This window comes from Neoarius graeffei, chromosome 24 (assembly GCF_027579695.1).
Source record: "Neoarius graeffei isolate fNeoGra1 chromosome 24, fNeoGra1.pri, whole genome shotgun sequence".
Lineage (NCBI taxonomy): Eukaryota > Metazoa > Chordata > Actinopteri > Siluriformes > Ariidae > Neoarius > Neoarius graeffei.
This window is the reverse complement of record NC_083592.1, coordinates 12227001-12249651: the sequence shown is the minus strand read 5'-3', so window position 1 is coordinate 12249651 and position 22651 is coordinate 12227001.

Genomic DNA, 22651 nt, shown 5'->3' with positions numbered 1-22651 from the left:
ACCCTTTAGAATTTTCTATATTTCTGCATAAAAATGACCTAAAACATCAGATTTTCACACAAGTCCTAAAAGTAGATAAAGAGAACAAAAATATTATACTTGACCATTGATTTATTGAGGAAAATCACGCAATATTACAGATCTGCGAGTGGCAAACGTATGTGAACCTCTAGGATTAGTAGTTAATTTGAAGGTGAAATTAGAGTCAGGTGTTTTCAATCAATGGGATGACAATCAGGTGTGAGTGGGCACCCTGTTTTATTTAAAGAACAGGGATCTATCAAAGTCTGATCTTCACAACACATGTTTGTGGAAGTGTATCACAAAACGAACAAAGGAGATTTCTGAAGACCTCAGAAAAAGCGTTGTTGATGCTCATCAGGCCATCTCTAAAGAGTTTGGACTCCACCAATCCACAGTCAGACAAATTGTGTACAAATGGAGGAAATTCAAGACCGTTGTTACCCTCCCCAGGAGTGGTCGACCAACAAAGATCACTTCAAGAGCATGGCGAGTAATAGTCGGCCAGGTCACAAAGGACCCCAGGGTAACTTCTAAGCAACTGAAGGCCTCTCTCACATTGGCTAATGTTAATGTTCATGAGTCCACCATCAGGAGAACACTGAACAACAATGGTGTGCATGGCAGGGTTGCAAGGAGAAAGCCACTGCTCTCCAAAAAGAGCATTGCTGCTTATCTGCAGTTTGCTAAAGATCACGTGGACAAGCCAGAAGGCTATGGGAAAAATGTTTTGTGGATGGATGAAACCAAAATAGAACTTTTTGGTTTAAATGAGAACCGTTATGTTTGGAGAAAGGAAAACACTGCATTCCAGCATAAGAACCTTATCCCATCTGTGAAACATGGTGGTGGTAGTATCATGGTTTGGGCCTGTTTTGCTGCATCTGGGCCAGGCTGGCTTGCCATCATTGATGGAACAATGAATTCTGAATTATACCAGCGAATTCTAAAGGAAAATGTCAGGACATCTGTCCATGAACTGAATCTCAAGAGAAGGTGGGTCATGCAGCAAGACAACGACCCTAAGCACACAAGTTGTTCTACCAAAGAATGGTTAAAGAAGAATAAAGTTAATGTTTTGGAATGGCCAAGTCAAAGTCCTGACCTTAATCCAATCGAAATGTTGTGGAAGGACCTGAAGCGAGCAGTTCATGTGAGGAAACCAACCAACATCCCAGAGTTGAAGCTGTTCTGTACAGAGGAATGGGCTAAAATTCCTCCAAGCCGGTGTGCAGGACTGATCAACAGTTACCGCAAATGTTTAGTTACAGTTATTGCTGCACAAGGGGCTCACGCCAGATACTGAAAGCAAAGGTTCACATACTTTTGCCACTCAGAGATATGTAATATTGGATCATTTTCCTCAATAAATAAATTTACCAGGTATAATATTTTTCTCACATTTGTTTAACTGGGTTCTCTTTATCTACTTTTAGGACTTGTGTGAAAATCTGATGATGTTTTAGGTCATATTTATGCAGAAATATAGAAAATTCTAAAGGGTTCATGAACTTTCAAGCACCACTGTAGGTGTGAATGGTTGTGTGTCTCTATGTGCAGCCCTGTGATGACCTGTCGACTTGTCCAGGGTGTACCCCGCCTCTCACCCATAGTCAGCTGGGATAGGCTCCAGCTTGCCTGCGACCCTGTACAGGATAAGTGGTTACAGATAATGGATAGATGGTAATAATATTAATATTGTCCTCCGAGGGCCCTCTGTCAAGGCTGGGCTCTTAGAATCATCCTAACTTTCTCCACCTAACAGCACCCCTGCATAATATTATACTATAGTCCAGTATAGCATGCACTTGTACACCTCGTGGAAAATAACATCACGCACGATGGAGTTATGGTGGCCTCCCCGACAAAAAATAGTCCCATCTATTTTCATCACTTTAGTGGTTATATCGTTAAGAACAAATTCAGCATGCCGCTTTTTTAAATAAAGGACAGACATAAAGACCGACTTTTAGCCCAATTTGTTTATTTGCAAGATATTTTCTTTAACATATTCACTTGTTTATATTTTAGGAAATAGATTGGGTATGAACAAGAACCATAACTGTGGGTGGGACCGGTCAAAATTTCCTTCAGAAGCAAATGGAAGTGGGAAAAAAACATCCCACACATATAACTGCTCTGGACTTTTCTTACTGTTACTTGGTTCACAGCATTGGATCTTCCTGTGTCAGTGTAGGTTTGGTCCAGTTTACAATGTCCACCGATCAAAAAATATCCAGTAGATGGACTGGCTATGCTGAACTGACAATAGGTGATGTGAATGTGTATCGACTGGCTTCCCATCGAAGTTGTATATTCCTGGCTTGCACCCAGGTTTCTCTGCTAGACTCCTGAGAGATCTCCTGCCACCATACCCAGGATGAATGAATGATGTCCATTGATAAATATGAAGATTCTGTGGTGGAACTTTACAATATCTAGTCTTGGTGAGTTGGATGTTAGACGAGCGAAAACAATCATGTCTAGTAATGTCAAACCACCGAAATTGGAGCTAAGCACCATTTATAGATATCATGCACTGCACTGTGGTCCTGTTACTGTGACAAAACTTTTCACCCAGTCTAAATAAAGTGGCGTGAGAAAATAATGAGCTCAAATCCAACTCCCTGTGGCTTTTTCAACCATGATGTAACAGAATACCAAATAAATCTAAACTCCAGTGACCCAGGTGACAGGGCGTTAACTGTGACAGATACCTGTTTCATGGGCTCAATAGACCAGGAAGTGTCAGGAAAGGAGGGGCGGGCTGACAAACAGCGAGAGCTGTCATGCTAACGAATTAGCATATTGCGGAGATTTTTAGTTCGAGACCTGCGAGGCTAATATGCTAGCGGCTGCGACAGACATGCTCATGAATCAGACTGATGGCTGACATGTCAGTGCAGATGGGGGCACAGGAGCAGAGATGGCACTTTCCTCAAGCTAACAGATGGGGGGTGATTTAGAGACAGTGCCTTGCAGAAGATAGGTTAATTAGACCAATAAACAAAAACGTGTTCAGTTTGGCACGGCGACTCGGATAGTTTAACACTGCTGTCGCATTGTCATCATACATCTTCTGCCACCCCTGGATGAATAGCTGATTTCCTCTCGTTATGAAAGCTAACAGCGTGTACTGTTAGCATTCCATGCAACGTGCTGTTGATTTTTGTTGATGCAAAAACCTCAGTGACAGCTTATTTAACAACATGAAAGGGCACGGAAAGGGCATCAGGCTGCAGCTGTGTGATGGTTAATGCTATAGCCTGGAGCGCATTTAGCATAGGAGCCCTGAGTGACTGATTACAGGCAGCAAAATGGAACGTGACCAGACAGTGAGCACAGTTGGCTCATTTCTAATGATGCCATCGTCAGTTAGTGTGTGTATATACTGTATATGTGGAGATTACAGCTTTCAGTTCGTGAATATGCTGTGTGTGTATATAAAAGTTAAAAAAAGAAAATCGAACACACTCCGAATACGGCATTTCAAATTGACTGAAATGCAATTTATTTTCAAATGCAGAACTATAGCGTGGTCTGATGTTTTTTCTGTGCTAATAATGTAGCTTAGCTTTTAAACACTGACAGTTCCATAAAATGCAATAGGAACCAATGATAACTGCTGTCAGGGGGGTTCCAGATTTCTTTCTTTCTTTCTTTCTTTCTTTCTTTCTTTCTTTCTTTCTTTCTTTCTTTCTTTCTTTCTTTCTTTCTTTCGTCTTTCTGTCTGTCTTTGCCTTTCTGTCTTTCTTTGCTTGTTTTTCTTTTTCTTGCTTTCTTTGTCTTTCTCTCTGTCTTTCTTTGTTTGTCTTTCTTTCTTTGTCTTTGTCTGTTTTTGTCTTTCTGTCTTTCTTTGCTTGTTTTTCTTTCTTTCTTTCTTTCTTTCTTTCTTTCTTTCTTTCTTTCTTTCTTTCTTTCTTGGTCTTTCTGTCTTGGTTTGGTTTTCTTTCTTTCTTTCTTTCTTTCTTTCTTTCTTTCTTTCTTTCTTTCTTTCTTTCTTTCTTTCTTTGCCTTTCTGTCTCTTTGTCTTTCTTTGCTTTTCTTTCTTTCTTTCTTTCTTTCTTTCTTTCTTTCTTTCTTTCTTTCTTTGTCTTTCTGTCTTGGTTTGGTTTTCTTTCTTTGTTTTGTTTTTTCTTTGGTTTTCTTTGGTTTTCTTTCTTTCTTTCTTTCTTTCTTTCTTTCTTTCTTAATTTGTCTGTTTTTCTTTTTTTCTCTTTCTGTCTGTCTTTGTCTTTCTTTACTTGTTTGTTTGTCTTTCTTTCTTTCTTTCTTTCTTTCTTTCTTTCGTTTTCTTTCTTAGTTTATCTTTCTTTCTTTCTTTCTTTCTTTCTTTCTTTCTTTCTTTCTTTCTTTCTGTCTGTCTGTCTGTCTGTCTGTCTTTGTCTTTCTTTGCTTTTCTTTCTTTCTTTCTTTCTTTCTTTCTTTCTTTCTTTCTTTCTTTCTTTCTTTGTCTTTCTGTCTTTCTTTGTTTGGCTTTCTTTCTTTCTTTCTTTCTTTCTTTCTTTCTTTCTTTCTTTCTTTGTCTTTCTGTCTTGGTTTGGTTTTCTTTCTTTCTTTCTTTCTTTCTTTCTTTCTTTCTTTCTTTGCCTTTCTGTCTGTCTTTGTCTTTCTTTGTCTTTCTTTCTTTCTTTCTTTCTTTCTTTCTTTCTTTGTCTTTCTGTCTTGGTTTGGTTTTCTTTCTTTGTTGTTTTCTTTGTTTTCTTTCTTTCTTTCTTTCTTTCTTTCTTTCTTTGTCTGTTTTTCTTTCTCTTTCTGTCTGTCTTTGTCTTTCTTTGCTTGTTTTTCTTTCTTTCTTTCTTTCTTTCTTTCTTTCTTTCTTTCTTTCTTTCTTTCTTTCTTTTGTTTTCTTTCTTTCTTAGTTTATCTTTCTTTCCCTTTCTGTCTTTGTCTTTCTGTCTTTCTTTCTTTCTTTCTTTCTTTCTTTCTTTCTTTCTTTCTTTCTTTGGTTTTCTTTCTTTGTTTTCTTTCTTTGCTTGTCTTTCTTTATTTGGTTTTCTTTCTTTCTTTTGTCTTTCTTTGGTTTTCTTTCTTTCTTTCTTTCTTTCTTTCTTTCTTTCTTTCTTTCTTTCTTTCTTAATTTGTCTGTCTGTTTTTCTTTCTTTCTTTCTTTTGTTTTAATTTTCTTTCTTTCTTTCTTTCTTTCTTTCTTTCTTTCTTTCTTTCTTTGTCTGTTTGGTTTTCTTTCTTTTTCTTTCTTTTGTTTGTCTTTCTTTCTTTCTTTCTTTCTTTCTTTCTTTCTTTCTTTCTTTCTTTCTTTCTTTCTTTCTTTCTTGTCTTTCTTTCTTAATTTGTCTTTGTCTTTCTTTTTCTTTCTGTCTGTCTTTGTCTTTCTTTGCTTGTTTGTCTTTCTTTCTTTCTTTCTTTCTTTCTTTCTTTCTTTCTTTCTTTTGTTTGTCTTTCTTTTGTTCTTTCTTTCTGTTGTTCTTTCTTTCTCTGTCTTTGTATCTGTTTCGACCTTGCTCTGACCGTCACTACAGTCTAAAAAAAGGAATGATCACCTTCTTTCTGCCTATCACCGAGACCATATGTCAACAAAGTCATGTCCATGACCTCCGGAAGCAGAACGACTCGCGTTATAAATAGCAGAGATTGCTCCCGGTTCAGTCTCTCACCTTGATCTCCTCGTACGAGACCATAAGTAAGAGACCCGTAAGGTAAGAAATCCTGATTTCTTTACTTCACATTCCACTAATTCGTTACCTGCGTGGTACGGGTGCCTTGTGTCCCCGAGGATTGTTGTGGTTTGTGTATTTCTGAGCTATGTGCTTAGCTTAATTTGCCGGTAGGCTGTAAGCTTGTTTTTTCAGGTATCCTTTTTGTTTGACGTTATATGCGCTAGATTTCCAGGTAATCTGAGTTTGTTACCACTGTGTGCCTATACCACTGTTCGCAGCCGTGGGCTTAGTGCGAGCCCACTAAGTGTGTTCGCGCGCTGGTGTGGGCTGCCGTAATACCTGTGTTCTGTGTTTTTTACTGCTGTTGTCGCAGCCGGAAATTGTGTGAGCCTGTCAGACTGCTGTTACAGGCCACCTAGCGCTATAGAGGTTTTTCACCTGACGTCACAGGGTCACGTGACGCCCCAGTGTCCGCCATTTTGAAGGTCAAGCTAGCTAATGTCAACAACATAGTAGCTGGTATGTTACTGTAGCAATGTTTATGTTCAGTCATTTGGATGACTGTTAAAACCTTTCAGTCTCAAGTTTTTCCAAGGAGGTTCAAGAGTTACTTCTAAAAGGGGCCATCTCAGAAGTACCACCCAGCGCACAGCTCACTGGGTTCTACTCTAAAGTATTTTATTGTTCCCAAAAATGACGGCAGTCATCGGCCTGTTCTCAACCTCAGGCCCTTGAACCGATATCTCAAGGTGCTGCCTTTCAAGATTGTCCACACAAGAGTGGTGATGCAGTCCATCTGGCAGGGGGAGTGGTTCACATCTCTGGACCTAAAGGACACGTATTTCCACATCCCAATCTGCCCAGAACACAGGCCCTTCCTGTGCTTTGCCTTCCAGGGCAGGGTGTTCCAGTTCCAGGTCCTTCCTTTTGGCCTTTCCCTGGCCCCAAGGGTTTTTACTCACGTGTTGTCAGCCGCGCTGTCCCCCCCTCCAGGCTTGAGGTCTGAAAATCCTACCCTACCTGGACGATTGGCTCATCTGTGCCCCCTCCCAAAAGCAGGTAGTGTGCGACACAGACACAGTTCTGGCCCACATCCAATCCTTGGGCTTCACTGTCAACCACAAGAAGAGCAACCTGCATCCCCGCCAACAGGTGGAATTCCTTGGCATCTTCCTCAACTCAGTCGGCATGATGGCGTCTCTCACTCCACGGAGAGTGAACAGCTTGATCGAAATGCTGAAGTATTTCCGCTTGGGCAGTCTTGTTACGGCTCACAGAGTCCAGAAGCTGCTGGGTTTGATGACCACAGCAGCAGCAGTAATTCCTCTTGGCCTGCTGAGGGCACGCCCCCTGCAGTACTGGTTCAATGCTTTCCATCTCCATCTGAAAGACGACAAGCATGTGAGGCTGCATGTGTCTCGGGCTTGCATCCAAGCTTTATGTCCTTGGAGGGACCGGGAGTTCCTGCTCTGAGGGGTCCCACTGGGGGGCCTTCCCCACAGAAGACAGGTCATCTCGATGGACGCGTCCCTGACAGGCTGGGGAGCTGTCTGGGAAGGACGGTCAGTGAGGGGCATGTGGCAACCCCCGTGGATGTTGCACAAGTGGATCTCTTTGCGTCAGCGGAGACAACACACTGCCCAGAATGGTACTCCCTCACGCGGCAGGGGGGCAGTCTGGGCCTGGATGCTCTGTCACAAGAATGGCCAACAAGCTTCTTGTATGCTTTTCCTCCACTCCCTCTCATAGCTCAGGTCCTCCAGAGGATCGGAGAGGGCCAACACTCAGTCCTGCTGGTTGCTCCACGGTGGCCGTCGAGGCCTTGGTTCCCAGACCTGCTCCGGCTGCTGCAGGGCCAGCCATGGCAGTTACCATGCAGAGCGGATCTTCTGTCACAGGCGGATGGGCGGATCTGGCATCCGAACCCAAGTGCCCTGCGTCTATGGGTTTGGCCCCTGCAGAGTCCATCACTGAGTGGCTAGACGAGTCTGTTCAAGAGACACTCGATAATGCCAGTGCTCCATCTACTAGAGCTTGCTATGCACTCAGATGGAGGATCTTTTCAGATTGGTGTGCCGGCATGGGTCTTGAGCTAGCAGTTTGCCCTGTGCCACATGTTTTACGCTTCTTGCAGTCCCATTTGGACCAAGGCAAGGCAGTCAGTAGAATAAAGGTCTATGCTTTGGCCATTTCAGCCTTTCACCAGGGCGCAGACAACAGACCCCTGGGTAGGCATCCTTTGATTGGCCAGTTCTTGAAAGGAGCCTGCTGGTTGTGTCCAGGTCACACCTTGCAGGCGCTGAGCTGGGATCTGCCCACAGTCTTAACATTGCTCACTGAAGGTCCATATGAGTCTATTTCAGATGCAGATTTGTGATCTTTGTCCCTTAAGACTGTTTTTCTCTTGGCACTCTGTTCAGCAAAGCAGGTTGGAAAGCTGTGTGCTCTCTCCATTAGCAACGACTGTCTAAGGTGGCAGGCAGGAGGCACTGGCATGTCGCTTTGGCCAAATCCAGCTTTTCTGCCAAAGGTTCTTAATCAGCAGTCCATCAACCAGGTTCTGGAGGTGTCCCAATTCCAGCCTTCCTCTGCCTCGCAGGCAGAGCAGGACAAGTTGCTCACTTTGTGCCCAGTCAGGGTCTTGAGGGCTTATCTGGCCCATACACAGTCCTTGAGGCCAATGCACTCTCAACTTTTTGTCTGTTATGAGGTGGCAAAGCGCGGGCTGCCGCTTTCCAAACAGAGGCTGCCTCATTGGCTGGTGGAGGTTATTTCCCATGCTTACAGGGCTCAGGGGATATCGGTCCCTTCGGGTACGAGGGCTCACTCTACCAGAAGTGTAGCTCCATCTTGGGCTGCCCTTAGGGGTGTGGCAGCAGGCGATACCTGTGCAGCGGCTTCATGGGCTACGCCATGCACTTTTACCAGATTTTACAGAGTGGACGTAACTCGCCCAGCTCCGGTCGGCGCCGCCGCCCTCATGTCCGTGACCGAGCGAGGTTCTAATGATTAATTCTGGGTTCCACGTGACTCTTTTGGTATGTCTCATCCCTTTTTTTAGACCGTAGTGACGGTCAGAGCGAGGTTGAAACAGATTGTAAGTTACGAAGGTAACTATGGATCTGTGAGACCGAAGGATGACCATCACTATCCTTGTCACTCGGACCATCCTGAAGCACTCAAGGTAGGAGACTGAACCGGAAGCAATCTCTGCTATAACACGAGTTGTTCTGCTTCTGGAGGTCAGGGACATGACTTTGTTGACATATATGGTCTCGGTGATAGGCAGAACGAAGGTGATCATTCCTTTTTTTAGACCGTAGTGACGGTCATCCCTCAGTCTCACAGATCCATAGTTACCTTCGTAACTTATGCTTTCTTTCTTTCTTTCTTTCTTTCTTTCTTTCTTTCTTTCTTTCTTTCTTTCTTTCTTTCTAAACCTGTTCTCACAGAATGACGTTTTTCATCCTTGGGTTGGGTGTTGGATATTTTGCATCCATTACATTTCACACACACACACACACAGGATAACAGTCGAATGTTTGGAAATTAGGCAAATGGTTACACTGTAACGCAATTGCGTTTGAAACATACAGCATTTATTTTTAATAAAATGTAAATCATTTTGATTTTAAAATGCATTCAGTTGAATTCATCTTGCTTAAATTAGCTTTGGAAAAAGCTCACATTCCTTTGGCAGAAGACGTTGAATTAACTTCAAACACTCACCATAGTCATAATACACAGAGTGGAATAAAATTCAGACATAAGGGCAATTCCATGTAAATGTCAACCTCACCATGCAAAAATAAAGCAACATGTAATACATCAAAACCACTCCCAGAGATATCACCTAGGCCTGTATTTTACAGATGTGAATAAGTTGAACCAATTTGTAACCAACCTAATATGTCACTGTCAGTCTTTCTTTCTTATAATGTAAACCCCAAGCTAAAATCAACTTTGATCATGTACAATTCTATATTATTGCCACAAGCCACAGAAATGTATGCTAAAATCCACAAAACAGCAAAACAATAGCCATCCTAAATATTATTTAAGAACTTTGATAGTTTTAGCTGATATTTAGAGAGTTTTTCAAAGGGTTATGGTGGTTAAATTGCTGATTTTCTAAACATATGCCATGTCTATTTCAGACGCGTCACATCCATAACGGAATTTCGTCACATCCATAACGCTGACTTTTCCTTCCGAAACTCTGCATGAAATACAAAATATTTTAAACAAAGATTTTTTTAATATTCACCTTGGACCCCTCTATCAAATGGATATCTCCATTTCGACATTAGGTTTACAATTTCACAGAGTTTGATAAAAATGTACAGTCACCCAAGAAAAGTGATACTTTTTCTGTCACATCCATAACGCATCTTTTATTGGCGTTTTCTGGCATGCCCTAGATGTACTATGGGAATTGTTCTTGTTCTATCACTTCTCCAGTATGGTACAGCCTTAAAATATGCAACACCTGTTTAAATACTGGGAGACAATAAAACATGCACTGGGTCATTTGTTGCCATTTTGAGTTCAAGTGTCACGTCCATAACGCTGGAATTGCTCATAACAACTGCCATAAAATATAAGGTGCACATTCTAAATAAAATCAAAATATTTATTTATTCCTGCTTTATAGACCAAACATCATATCCGACACAGACATAACATAATGGAGCGACTCACACTGCCTCGTACATACTGCAAAAGTCTTCAGCACATGTAAAGAAATGCTGTAGACTAAAAATGGCTTAAAAATAATGAAATGAAATGAAATGAAATGTTTCAACATTAAAAAATGTTTTCACACACACAACAGTCTCTAGAGTTCACACAGACAGAATGGTGTGAAAAACAAAAAACAGTGAGTGAGTGAGCAACAGCTCTGTGGGTGGAAACAAACACCTTGTTGATGAGCGGTCGGAGGAAAATGGACAGGGGGGGGTTTCCCAAAAAGCCTCTTAATGCTAAGAGCATCTTAACTAGGAGACAGAGAGTTCTTTGTGCTACGATGCTTTTGGGAAACTCGGCACAGACTGGTTCGAGCTGCCAGGAAGGATATAGTAACTCATAGCAACTCTTTACAACCGTGGTGAGCAGAAAAGCATCTCAGCATGCAACAGAAAACAGAAGACCACATTGGGTTCCACTCCTGCAGCCAAGAACAAGGATCTTAGACTCAAGAACAAGTTCCTATTAAAGTGGCCGGTGAGTGTAGTTCTTATACATGTTTTCTTATTTATGAAAAATGTTAATGAAGCTGATCTTTGAGAGGGAGAGTGAGGTAACAGGTGAAACATGTGACTAATCTGAGAATTCTGGGAAACATTTGTAGACATTATTGGATGGCAATCAGTTTTCTGCCATTTGAAGAAAATACAACGAGTATTTGGTCATATTTTTTCGAAATATGAACATAAATGCGCTTTGTTTACACAAAAGTTGGTTTCATATGAAACATTTGCAGCATCCTTCGATGTGAACAGCATTTACAGTACAGAGCTCGTGAAAGGGGGCGGCACGGTGGTGTAGTGGTTAGCTCTGTCGCCTCACAGCAAGAAGGTCCGGGTTCGAGCCCTGTGGCCGGCGAGGGCCTTTCTGTGTGGAGTTTGCATGTTGTCTGCATGGGTTTCCTCTGGGTGCTCTGGTTTCCCCCACAGTCCAAAGACATGAAGGTTAGGTTAACTGGTGACTCTAAAGTGAGTGTGAATGGTTGTCTATGTGTCAGCCTTTCTTTTTTCTTTTCTTTTATTGAGGTTTGCCACAATAAATACATAAATAGCAAAAGTGGCAGGAGAAGAATACAGGGCAAAGCCCCAATTAACATTCAACCCCTTAACAAAATACAAAACATTACAAAACATATTTAGATGATTAAAAACAAGAAAAACAATAAATATAAAAAATAATTATCAATTGACTAAGTAACAAAAATATCCAAGTTAAATAAATATAGGTCATGGTGCCCAGTATGAGTACAATCTTGAATTATAATGGCTATGAAGTACAGTTAGGTCCATATATATTTGGACACTGACACAAATTTTGTTTTTTTACCTGTTTACTGAAACATATTCAAGTTATAGTTATATAATGGACATGGACATAAAGTCCAGACTTTCAGCATTTATTTGAGGGTATCCACATTAAAATTGGATGAAGGGTTTAGGAGTTTCAGCTCCTTAACATGTGCCACCCTGTTTTTAAAGGGACCAAAAGTAATTGGACAATTGACTCAAAGGCTATTTCATGGGCAGGTGTGGGAAATTCCTTCGTTATGTCATTCTCAATTAAGCAGATTAAAGGCCTGGAGTTGATTTGAGGTGTGGTGCTTGCATTTGGAAGATTTTGCTGTGAAGAAAACATGCGGTCAAAGGAGCTCTCCATGCAGGTGAAACAAGCCATCCTTAAGCTGCGAAAACAGAAAAAACCCATCCAAGAAATTGCTACAATATTCGGAGTGGCAAAATCTACAGTTTGGTACATCCTGAGAAAGAAAGAAAGCACTGGTGAACTCATCAATGCAAAAAGACCTGGACACTCACAGAAGACAACAGTAGTGGATGATCGCAGAATAATTTCCATGGTGAAGAGAAACCCCTTCACAACAGCCAACCAAGTGAACAACACTCTCCAGGAGGTAGCCGTATCGATATCCAAATCTACCATAAAGAGAAGACTGCATGAAAGTAAATACAGAGGGTTCACTGCACGGTGCAAGCCACTCATAAGCCTCAAGAATAAAAAGGCTAGATTGGACTTTGCTAAAAAACATCTAAAAAAGCCAGCACAGTTCTGGAAGAACATTCTTTGGACAGATGAAACCAAGCTCAACCTCTACCAGAATGATGGAAAGAAAAAAGTATGGTGAAGGCGTGGTACAGCTCATGATCCAAAGCATACCACATCATCTGTAAAACACGACGGAGGCAGTGTGATGGCTTGGGCATGCATGGCTGCCAGTGGCAATGGGTCACTAGTGTTTATTGATGATGTGACACAGGACAGAAGCAGCCGGATGAATTCTGAGGTATTCAGAGACATACTGTGTGCTCAAATCCAGCCAAACTGATTGGTTGGCGTTTCATAATACAGATGGACAATGACCCAAAACATAAAGCCAAAGCAACCCAGGAGTTTATTCAAGCAAAGAAGTGGAATATTCTTGAATGGCCAAGTCAGTCACCTGATCTCAACCCAATTGAGCATGCATTTCACTTGTTAAAGACTAAACTTCAGACAGAAAGGCCCACAAACAAACAGCAACTGAAAACCGCTGCAGTAAAGGCCTGGCAGAGCATTAAAAAGGAGGAAACACAGCGTCCGGTGATGTCCATGAGTTCAAGACTTCAGGCAGTCATTGCCAACAAAGGGTTTTCAACCAAGTATTAGAAATGAACATTTTATTTACAGTTATTTAATTTGTCCAATTACTTTTGAACCCCTGAAATGAAGGGATTGTGTTTAAAAAATGCTTTAGTTCCTCACATTTTTATGCAATCATTTTGTTCAACCCACTGAATTAAAGCTGAAAGTCTGAACTTCAACTGCATCTGAATTGTTTTGTTCACAGTTCATTGTGGTAATGTACAGAACCAAAATTAGAAAAATGTTGCCTCTGTCCAAATATTTATGGACCTAACTGTAGTTTTTTGAACACAGGAACTGACATAGACTGCTTTATATAACTAGGGAGACTGTTCCATAATTTTATAGTTCGAGGAAAATATGAGTTAGTGAAATAATCTTGCTTATGCGACGTAAGAGGACAAAAGTTGTTAGAATCATAGTTACGAGTTCTATAATGGCTGGTTGCAGGTGACAAAAAATTGACAAAATTTGCTGTTATTATCCCAACCTTGAATTTGAATAGGAGGACTAAGTCATGTATCTCCCTACGAAATTCTAGAGGGAGTAAATTTAGCTTACACAGCCTGTCATTGTATGTTAACTCTACGGCCGGATAGTTTAGAATAAACTTTGTGGCGCGACGCTGGATGTTTTCCAACAGTTTTCGATGTTTAACTGTATAAGGGGACCACAAAGGCGATGCATATTCTAATATTGGCCTAACTAAAGTCATATACAGTAACTGCCTAGTTGATACATCGTAAATATCATGCCCACAAACGCGCTTCACAAGACCTAACACTTTGTTTCCCTTAGCACAAAGTTCCTCAATATGGGTAGCCCACGTGAGCTTATTAGAAACAACCACCCCGAGATCAAAAGTTTCAGAGGCTGTTTCCAATACCTTCCCAGCTAGTTGATAATTATTTGGAGTCCCTTTACGTGATCTCAGCTTTGACATGTGCAAAACCTTGCATTTAGAGATGTTAAACTGCATGCCATAATCCATACTCCAGTCATGGAGACAGTTCAAGTCGCTCTGCAAAGAGATGCCGGAACTTGCAGATTCAATAGGGCAATAAAGCTTGCTATCATCTGCAAAGAGGGCGAGGCTCGACCCGTACTCAGCCCTGTGATGACCTGGCGACTTGTCCAGGGTGTACCCCGCCTTTCGCCCGTAGTCAGCTGGGATAGGCTCCAGCTTGCCTGTGACCCTGTAGAACAGGATAAAGTGGCTACAGATAATGAGATGAGATGAGATGAGCTCGTGAAAGGATATTTTGTTACTTCACGTGCAATCATATCAATTTTGCGAGTATCAGTGAGCTCTGAAGGAACTCGTCATGGCTGTTGAGAACTATCAGTTGCTTCCTCCTGCAACTTTGAGGCAAATAAGCCTCTTTATTTGGATCGTAGTAAATCAGTGAGTCAGTGTGAAAACCTGCAAGGTTCTATGGATTTGGTCCTACTGGAAAAACATTTCTATTCACAGCTCCTAATCGTGAGCTGCAAGCGTTATACACATTTCTAAGTTCTGAAAGAAAGGTGGTGAGGGAGTGTTGGGAACGCTGCTCAAACGCAAGGCAGATCTAAGAATTATTCAAAAATTCTGGAGCACAGAGTGTGTTTGACTTGTTCTCTTTTATCCCTCAAAGACTCGTTGTTTTTTGTTCTTAGTAATTCAAAAGACACAAACGGAGCTTTCGCCGAAGAAATAAAGATGTCAGAACGGTTGAGCATTGATCTTTTTTTAAAATAAAGATCGCTCATAGGGAGACGAACGACATGAGAGATGAAAGAACACTGACTGCTCTGACATTGTTCCTGCTCCACCCTTCACTGCGAAAGAATAACACGCTCGCAGGCCTGCTGTTCGAGGAAAACAATCAATGATGAAAGTGTGGATTGATTTTTACTGTAAGCTCAGACGGGGAGTACTTTTTTATTTTGAATTTGAAGTATTATTGATTAATGTCATCAGAATTCCTGATTGTGATTGATGAGGAGGTGTTGATTCATTTTCTACAACAGCAACTCGGACGGTAGTTCCAGCTGCAGATCACAGGATTATCCTCTATTCTATTATTGCGCTCATTTGAATATGTTTTCATTTCTATAAGAAAAACATACACCAATACTTCTGAAGAAAGTCTAGAAAAACTTGGTGTATGGAGGGATTTTCCGTAAAGACACGCTTATTTATAATTTATGAAGCTGAAACTTTAAGTGGATTTTTTTTTGGAAAGAGAAAAAGACAGGCTGGTGAGGCTCTTATAGCACAGAAGTTTACATACAGTGACATTAATGTCATGACAATATTTGGGCTTTCAGTCATTTCTTTGAACTGTTCTTTTTCTGTGGCAGAATGATTGTACAGCATACATCTTTAATTAAAAAAAACACTAGAATTTGGTGCACAAGTTTGAATTTTCTTTGGGTTTCTTGAAATCAACACAGGGTCAAAATTATACATACAGCACACCTAATATTTGGGTAAAATGTCTCTTCGCAAGATTCACCTTGACCAAATATTTTTGTTTACCATGAACAAGCTTCTGGCAGAATTCTGGTTGGATATTTCACGACTCTTCATGGTAGAATTCGTAGAGTTCAATTCATTTTTTTTTCTTGGCATGGACTCGACTTCTAAGCACGGTCCATATATTTTCAATAGGGTTGAAGTCAGGACTTGTTTTAAGCTTAATGTTAGCCTGCTTTATCCTCCACAACCAGCTCTGATGTGTGTTTGGGTTCATTGTCCTGTTGTAACTCCCAAGTCATGTTCAAGTTTCTGATGGTTTATGCTGAAGAATTCTGAGGTAGTGCTCCTTCTTCATTATTCCATCCACTTTGTGCAATGAACCAGTTCCACTGGCAGCAAAACAGCCCCAGACCATGATGATCCTACCACCACCACCAGCTGGTACAGTGTCCCTCTGGACATGGTGATCATTGTGGCCAAACAACTCAATCTTTGTCTCATCTGACCATACAGCTTTCCTCCAGAAGGCTTTTTCTTTGTCTGTGTGGTCAGCTTCAAATTTTAGTTAAGCTTGAAGGTGTCAATTTTGGAGCAGGGGGTTATTTCTTGGATAGCAGCCTCTTAGTCCATGGTGATCTGAACTGTAGACAGTGATCCATCAGCTTCCAGTTCATGACAGGGCTGTGCCATGGTGGTTCCCAGGTTGTTCCTGACCATCCAAACCAATTTCCTTTCAGCTGAAGGTGACAGTTTGGGCAGTGGCGGATTTAGCAAATTGGGGGCCCCCAGGCGAAGGTATGTATGGGCCCCCCCTCATCCGATCCAAAAAAAACCAAACAAAAAAAAACAATGTACCGACTGCATGGTGGATAGGCAGGTAAAGCTAATCTATAGGGAAGTAAAGGTTGGAGAGGAGAAAAAAAAACATTCCCCTTTAAACCCTGCATACACTTCTTTACTCCAAAATGAAGATGGAAAGCAGAGAACACACAAAGTGTAGCACTACACAAACTAATAGTCATGATGGAACCCAACAGAGAACAAGATTTCAGATAACATCTGTCTTTGCCAAAATGCCAGGAAAACCAGCACTGGTTTTTTTTTTAAAGATCAGAACATTTCAAACATTCTATAAATAAAACTATGTACATGATTGTGTGTGTTTGTGTGTGAGTGAGTGTTTCTCTGTGTGTGAGTGAGTGAGTCAGTGAGTGTTTGTGTGTGTGTGTGTGTGTGTGTATGTGTGTGTGTGTATGTGTGTGTGTGTGTGTGTGTGTGTGTGTGTGTGTGAGGGGAGGTAAGAAGTGTGGACTGAGGAGAGATGAGGTGGCATTTGGCTCTAAGCAACTCCATATCCATGTGAATGTATGTGTCAGTGAGTGAGTGAGAGAGAATGAGACAGTGTGAGAGAGAGAGAGAGAGAGAGAGAGAGAGAGAGAGAGAGAGAGAGTGTTCTGTGTGTGTGAGACAGAGAGGGTGAGTGAATGAATGAGAGAGTCTATGAGAGAGAAAAGAGAGATTGTTCTCCACATCACAGAGTCCTACTTGTTGATGTCTTCTCACAGGTCTTCACACGTACATGATGCACAGCCAGATGTAGGAAAATGTAAAATAATAATAATAAAAAAACATTGTCGCCAACTAACAATATGGTCATCATCATCGGTGTCAAAATGGCCATCACTGGTAGGGTGACCATTTCCATAACACCAAAAAGGAGGACATTATTTGGATGGGGGGTCTGGGGGTCCTCCCCCAGAAAATTTTGTATTTCTTAGATGCAATTTCCTGCATTCTAATCAATTTTAGGGTGAATAATGGCAAATCCCATCTGATTCATAGCCCTCAAATTTTTATGTAAACCACAGTGGCAAGATTGAGAATGGATTATTTTTATGCAAGTCACTCAAGTTTGGTGAAATCAACATTGCAATTTTGTAGGGTTAAAGATTATGATTGTGGGGAAAAAAGAGTAAGGTCAAAGCATTCATAGTATTTATTATAATTCATGTATTAGCTCTTAATTGGCTAGAACACACAGTATTTATATTTATTAAAAACATTGTGGAGTTAACAAACCACTGAAATTAAACTTAAGGTGCTGAGTACCAAAAAGCACAACATTTGTAGATTCTCAAAGAACAAATAGGCAACATAACCAGCAACATTATAAAACGTTTTAAAGCATTCATAGTATTTATTATAATTCATGTATTAGCTCTTAATTAGCTAGAACACCATATTTGTATTTATTAAAAACATTGTGGAGTAGGGCGGCACGGTGGTGTAGTGGTTAGCGCTGTTGCCTCACAGCAAGAAGGTCCTGGGTTCAAGCCCCGGGGCCAGTGAGGGCCTTTCTGTGTGGAGTTTGCATGTTCTCCCCGTGTCCGCGTGGGTTTCCTCCGGGTGCTCCGGTTTCCCCCACAGTCCAAAGACATGCAGGTTAGGTTAACCGGTGACTCTAAATTGACCGTAGGTGTGAATGTGAATGGTTGTCTGTGTCTATGTGTCAGCAGTGTGATGACCTGGCGACTTGTCCAGGGTGTACCCCGCCTTTCGCCCGTAGTCAGCTGGGATAGGCTCCAGCTTGCCTGCGACCCTGTAGAAGGATAAAGCGGCTAGAGATAATGAGATGAGATGAGATTGTGGAGTAACAAACCACTGAAATTAAACTTAAGGTAGATATAGTAGATGTGCATTTGCACTGTCATCCATATCCTAACAAGTTAAGTTGTGAGCAGCTGGTCTACCGGACAGACTCGTGTTTCCAAGTCCCAGGGGGGCAGGGCACTAGGCACGCGCCAGGAAGATCATCAAAGGATAGAGCGCAACGCCTCGCGGTGCGGAGTTCGCATTGCATGCCAAAAAACATCGAGCCATAGACTCTTTATTGTAGATTACTAGTGTGCAGCACAGATCTGCAGTTTCCCTACAAAACGTTATTCTAGAACTCTGCTCTTCCAGTCTGGCAAGTCGATATTATATAATTCCGCTCATCGTCTCTAAAAGGAGGACAAATGTGCGTCCGGCTTGATGCTGCGCCGGACGCCGGACAAGACATTGAAAAGACGGACGGTCCAGCGTAAAGACGGACGGTCCGGCGTAAAGCCGGACGTCTGGCCACCCTAATCACTGGATAACTCTTCCACCTCATTTGTGTCAACGTTGACACTGTCGGTGATGGAAGGTGGCAACAACGTGTCTTGCTTGATGTTATCCTCCTCAGCTAGTGCCACTTCACAGCAGCTGCTGCTGCTGCTGTACCGGCATCATGTTCAACATTTTGAATGACGTTGACGTTGTTGTCGCGGTCTCTATTGCTAACAGTAGTTGTAAAAAAGTTTCCCAACTTAAGGCCTCTGCATGCTTGTGCGACAAGGCTTTCGCAGATAGCTTTTCGCAGACAGTTGTAATTTATTGTTGAGCGGGGGAATAGGCGTGCGCGATGTTATTCACCGGCACAACGCAAGGGGGCGCGAAGTCGCTAGGAGTAGTTGGTGGGTGTGGTTAATGGAGTGTTTATCCTCCGGTTACTTATAATCAGTGATGGGAATAACGGCGTTAGAAATTAACGGCGTTACTTTTTTTAGTAACGAGTAATCTAACTAATTACTTTTTACATCGTTATAACGCCGTTCCCGTTACTTACAATAAAATACTATGCGTTACTTTATTAAAGCTGTTCTCATCTGGCACGCTGCTCGTTCAGCCTTTCTTTACTCTGCTTTAGTGTGGGGCGGGGAGACACGAGACAACGGCACAGTAAGCCAATCAGAGTAGATTTGGACAACATATGTAGGTAGGCCACGCCTACTGCACTACTGCGCGCTCTTTCAATCGGAAGACACAGCGATGGCGAGCGGTCAGCCCAGCACTGCGCTTTCACACTGGAAATACAGCCATTACTTTTCATTACTTGAAATAAAAGGCAAGAGTGTTTACATGCAATGCACATTATGTTGAGGAACAAAGCGTTTGTCCTCGTCAGTGGCCAGTAATTAGTAACATAATTTTAATAACTACAAAAATATATTACATTTGATAGATGTCTTATCTCACATTGTCCCACAAAAATATTAATATAGTGTAGATAACGTTACTAATTGGTTCTGTTAAGTGTCCATTTCAGTCATTAAACACATTTAACATTCACTTTTATTATGATTACACTAATTGAATTTGATTTTTTTTTTTTTTTGAGGGGGAACAAAATGTAACGGAATAATTACTTTCCCTGGTAATTAGTTACTTTTATGACAAAGTAACTCCGTTACTAACTCAGTTACTTTTTGGGAAAAGTAACTAGTAACTATAACTAATTACTTTTTGAAAGTAACATGCCCAACACTGCTTATAATGACTAGAACTTTTTTATAATGACTAGAACTGGAGTCGTATAGATGTCCGTACTTCCTCAATCAACCGCTCTTCATGCTGCTCCATCTTCGCTCGTGTTTTTAAAAATGCCGGTCGTGAAAACAAAACAAACCGGGAAAGTAGGGAAGCGGAAGTGCGTGTACAGCGGGTAGAGTGGACCAATCAGAGCCCTCTTGTCTGCGAGGCTTCTGCGGTGGTCACAATTTTTGGGAGGTGCGCGCAGAGCGTCTGCGAAGGTGGGGGGCTACGCAGACACTGTCTGCGACACCGTCTGCGAGGACTGCGTTGTCAGCATAAATTGGCCTTTAGGCAGCATTGTCACATATTTCTCAGCGTCTTTTCGCTTTTTTTTTTGATCCGCTTGGGTAACTCCTTTTCATTTTCGCGTTGTTCAGACTCCGGTCACTATGTGTTTACCTTTCGCGCTGCGCAGCGTTATGGACTAGTCCATTTCATTGTGAAAGTATGGGGTGTATGTGTAGGGACAGATAACCATGAACTGGACATTTTAACTACTACTTCAACGTATTTCTTAGGAATATTAGTAAAATGTACCATACTTTTGAAGTGTTCATGAATCATGATAAGGGGCTTTTTCTTTTTTTTTTCTGAGGTTAGTTGGGGGCCCCCCTACTACGACCGCTGGTGGGGGGCCCCAAGCAGCCGCCTACCTATGCCTCTATGGTAAAACTGCCCCTGAGTTTGGGTTTTCTTGAAGCAAAGTGACTACACCTCACAATCAGGGCCGTCGACGGGGGGGACAACCGGGTATTTTGTCCCGGGCTCAGGCATGAGGGGGGGTCCAGAACTGGTCCCTCATGAAGATGCCATTAATCATTCTGTTTCATTTCAAAATGTGTTGATTTGGGGGAGAAAAATGTGCTATATTTGCATTCAATGAATGATTTCTGGTTCTTTTGCCTTTATTGTCTTCGAAAATAGATTCAAGAACCCACCTACCACCCCTAATGCAGAAATGGTTTGGTCTTTGATTAAGGCGCCAAATAACATGGCACTATTCCATCATAACGCTTCGACAATAAGCGTGCGAGCCCGTTTGCCAACATGCACAAGTCAGGAGCAAAGAAAAGAAAAGAGAAAAAGAGATGAAGAAGCCAAGAGCCTCAGGGGCTCACTGCATAGATATTTTAGAAAAGATTCAGATGATGCAGCAGGTGGTGAAGGCAGTGGGGCAGCTGAGCCAGGTAAGACACAGATAACTTTTTTCCAGCCCCGTAATGTAACCCCAGCACGCGCGACGCGCCATTCATAATTATAAAGTAGGGGATAGAAGGGTACACTGAGTGAACACTGAAATGCACAGGGCATTGAATTATTTCATAAACATATCGGTTTAATAACACTGTGTTGCATATATCTCAATGAAGCAAAGAATAGCACATTGGCCCGCAATCATATCCAAATGTTTTAGGCACGCTTGCTGAGCTGCGCTGAGCTGGACTCCGGTTAGCTGAAAGCCCGTGGAATGCTGCCTCTTGTTAATTAAACCTTATTTTGTTGGAAATCATCCCGTGTAGATACGACGGCATGTGAAATTGCCAGCTAGATAGAGTTTAATGTAACGAATGGGCTATAAATGGGGTGTTTTGAGGTTAGTCTGTTGCAAAACATTAAACTTTCGCTTAGACTGGATACTCTTCAAACAATTCCCTTGCTCAAGTGAAAAATGATAGGCCTGTATGAAAAGCGCAATTAATGAAAGTAGCCTAATAAGCCCTAAATGAATAAAACAACCTCTGTTTTATTGTTGTTGCTTACACGTTAAGATTTTGAAATCTTCTCGGTCCAGTTCTATATCCAGGGAACGTTGTAATCCTTTTGGTTTATCCGTAATAAACGTGTCAGCCCCCAGGTCAGATAGGCTAATGTTACGTGGTTGGGAGGGTGTCAATTTTTTTTGTAACATTCTAAATCGAGTACGGAAAGGACGTTTATGAAAAACAAGACAAAAAAATACACTGAAAAACTCACTGTACACATCACTAGTGGTGATGCTTCTATGTTCAGATTTTGGGAAAGCCATAAATCCGTTCTCATTGAGGCCCAGTTCCATCCCGTAAACAATCATTTTGGTTTATCAACTACCTGCGCTCAAACATGTCACAGGAGAGGCTCAATGGGCTGGCTATGCTCTCTATAGAGCGCGAACTTGCAAAGAAGCTGGACTTCAATGACCTTATTGACGACTTTGCCACAGCAAAAGTCCGGCGCATTGCATTTCGCACCTGAATAGTTGCAGACTAAGGAAATGTTCAAACTGTAAATATGTTGAAATGTTGAAATAAAATGGTTGACTGTTATAATGGGCTTGGAATACCTGTTATTTAAGGGTTGGAGTGAATGGAGACTGTGAAAAGAGGGGTTGGGTGTGGGTGGTTGCTGTGTGGCGATGTGCGTGCGTGCGTATGTGTGTGTGTGTGTGTGGGGGGGGGGGGCACTCAGATTATTTGGGGGGGGGCCCACTCAGATTATTTTGTTCCGGGCCCAGCCAAAGCTGTCAACGGCCCTGCTCACAATGACTTACATACAGTCGTTTGAACTGATCTTGGAATTTGCAGTGGTTTAGAAATGGCTCCAAGAGACATTCCGGAGTTGTGTACATCTGCGATCCTCTTTCTCAGATCTGCACTGAGCTCCTTGGACTTTCCCATTTTACTGTGTGTTGGTCAATCCAATGAGTGCTGTAAACAAACCCTTTTTATGAAGGCACAGAGAAGCTACCAGCTGTAGTCAATCATGATCACTAACAGGAAGTTAAGAGACCTCG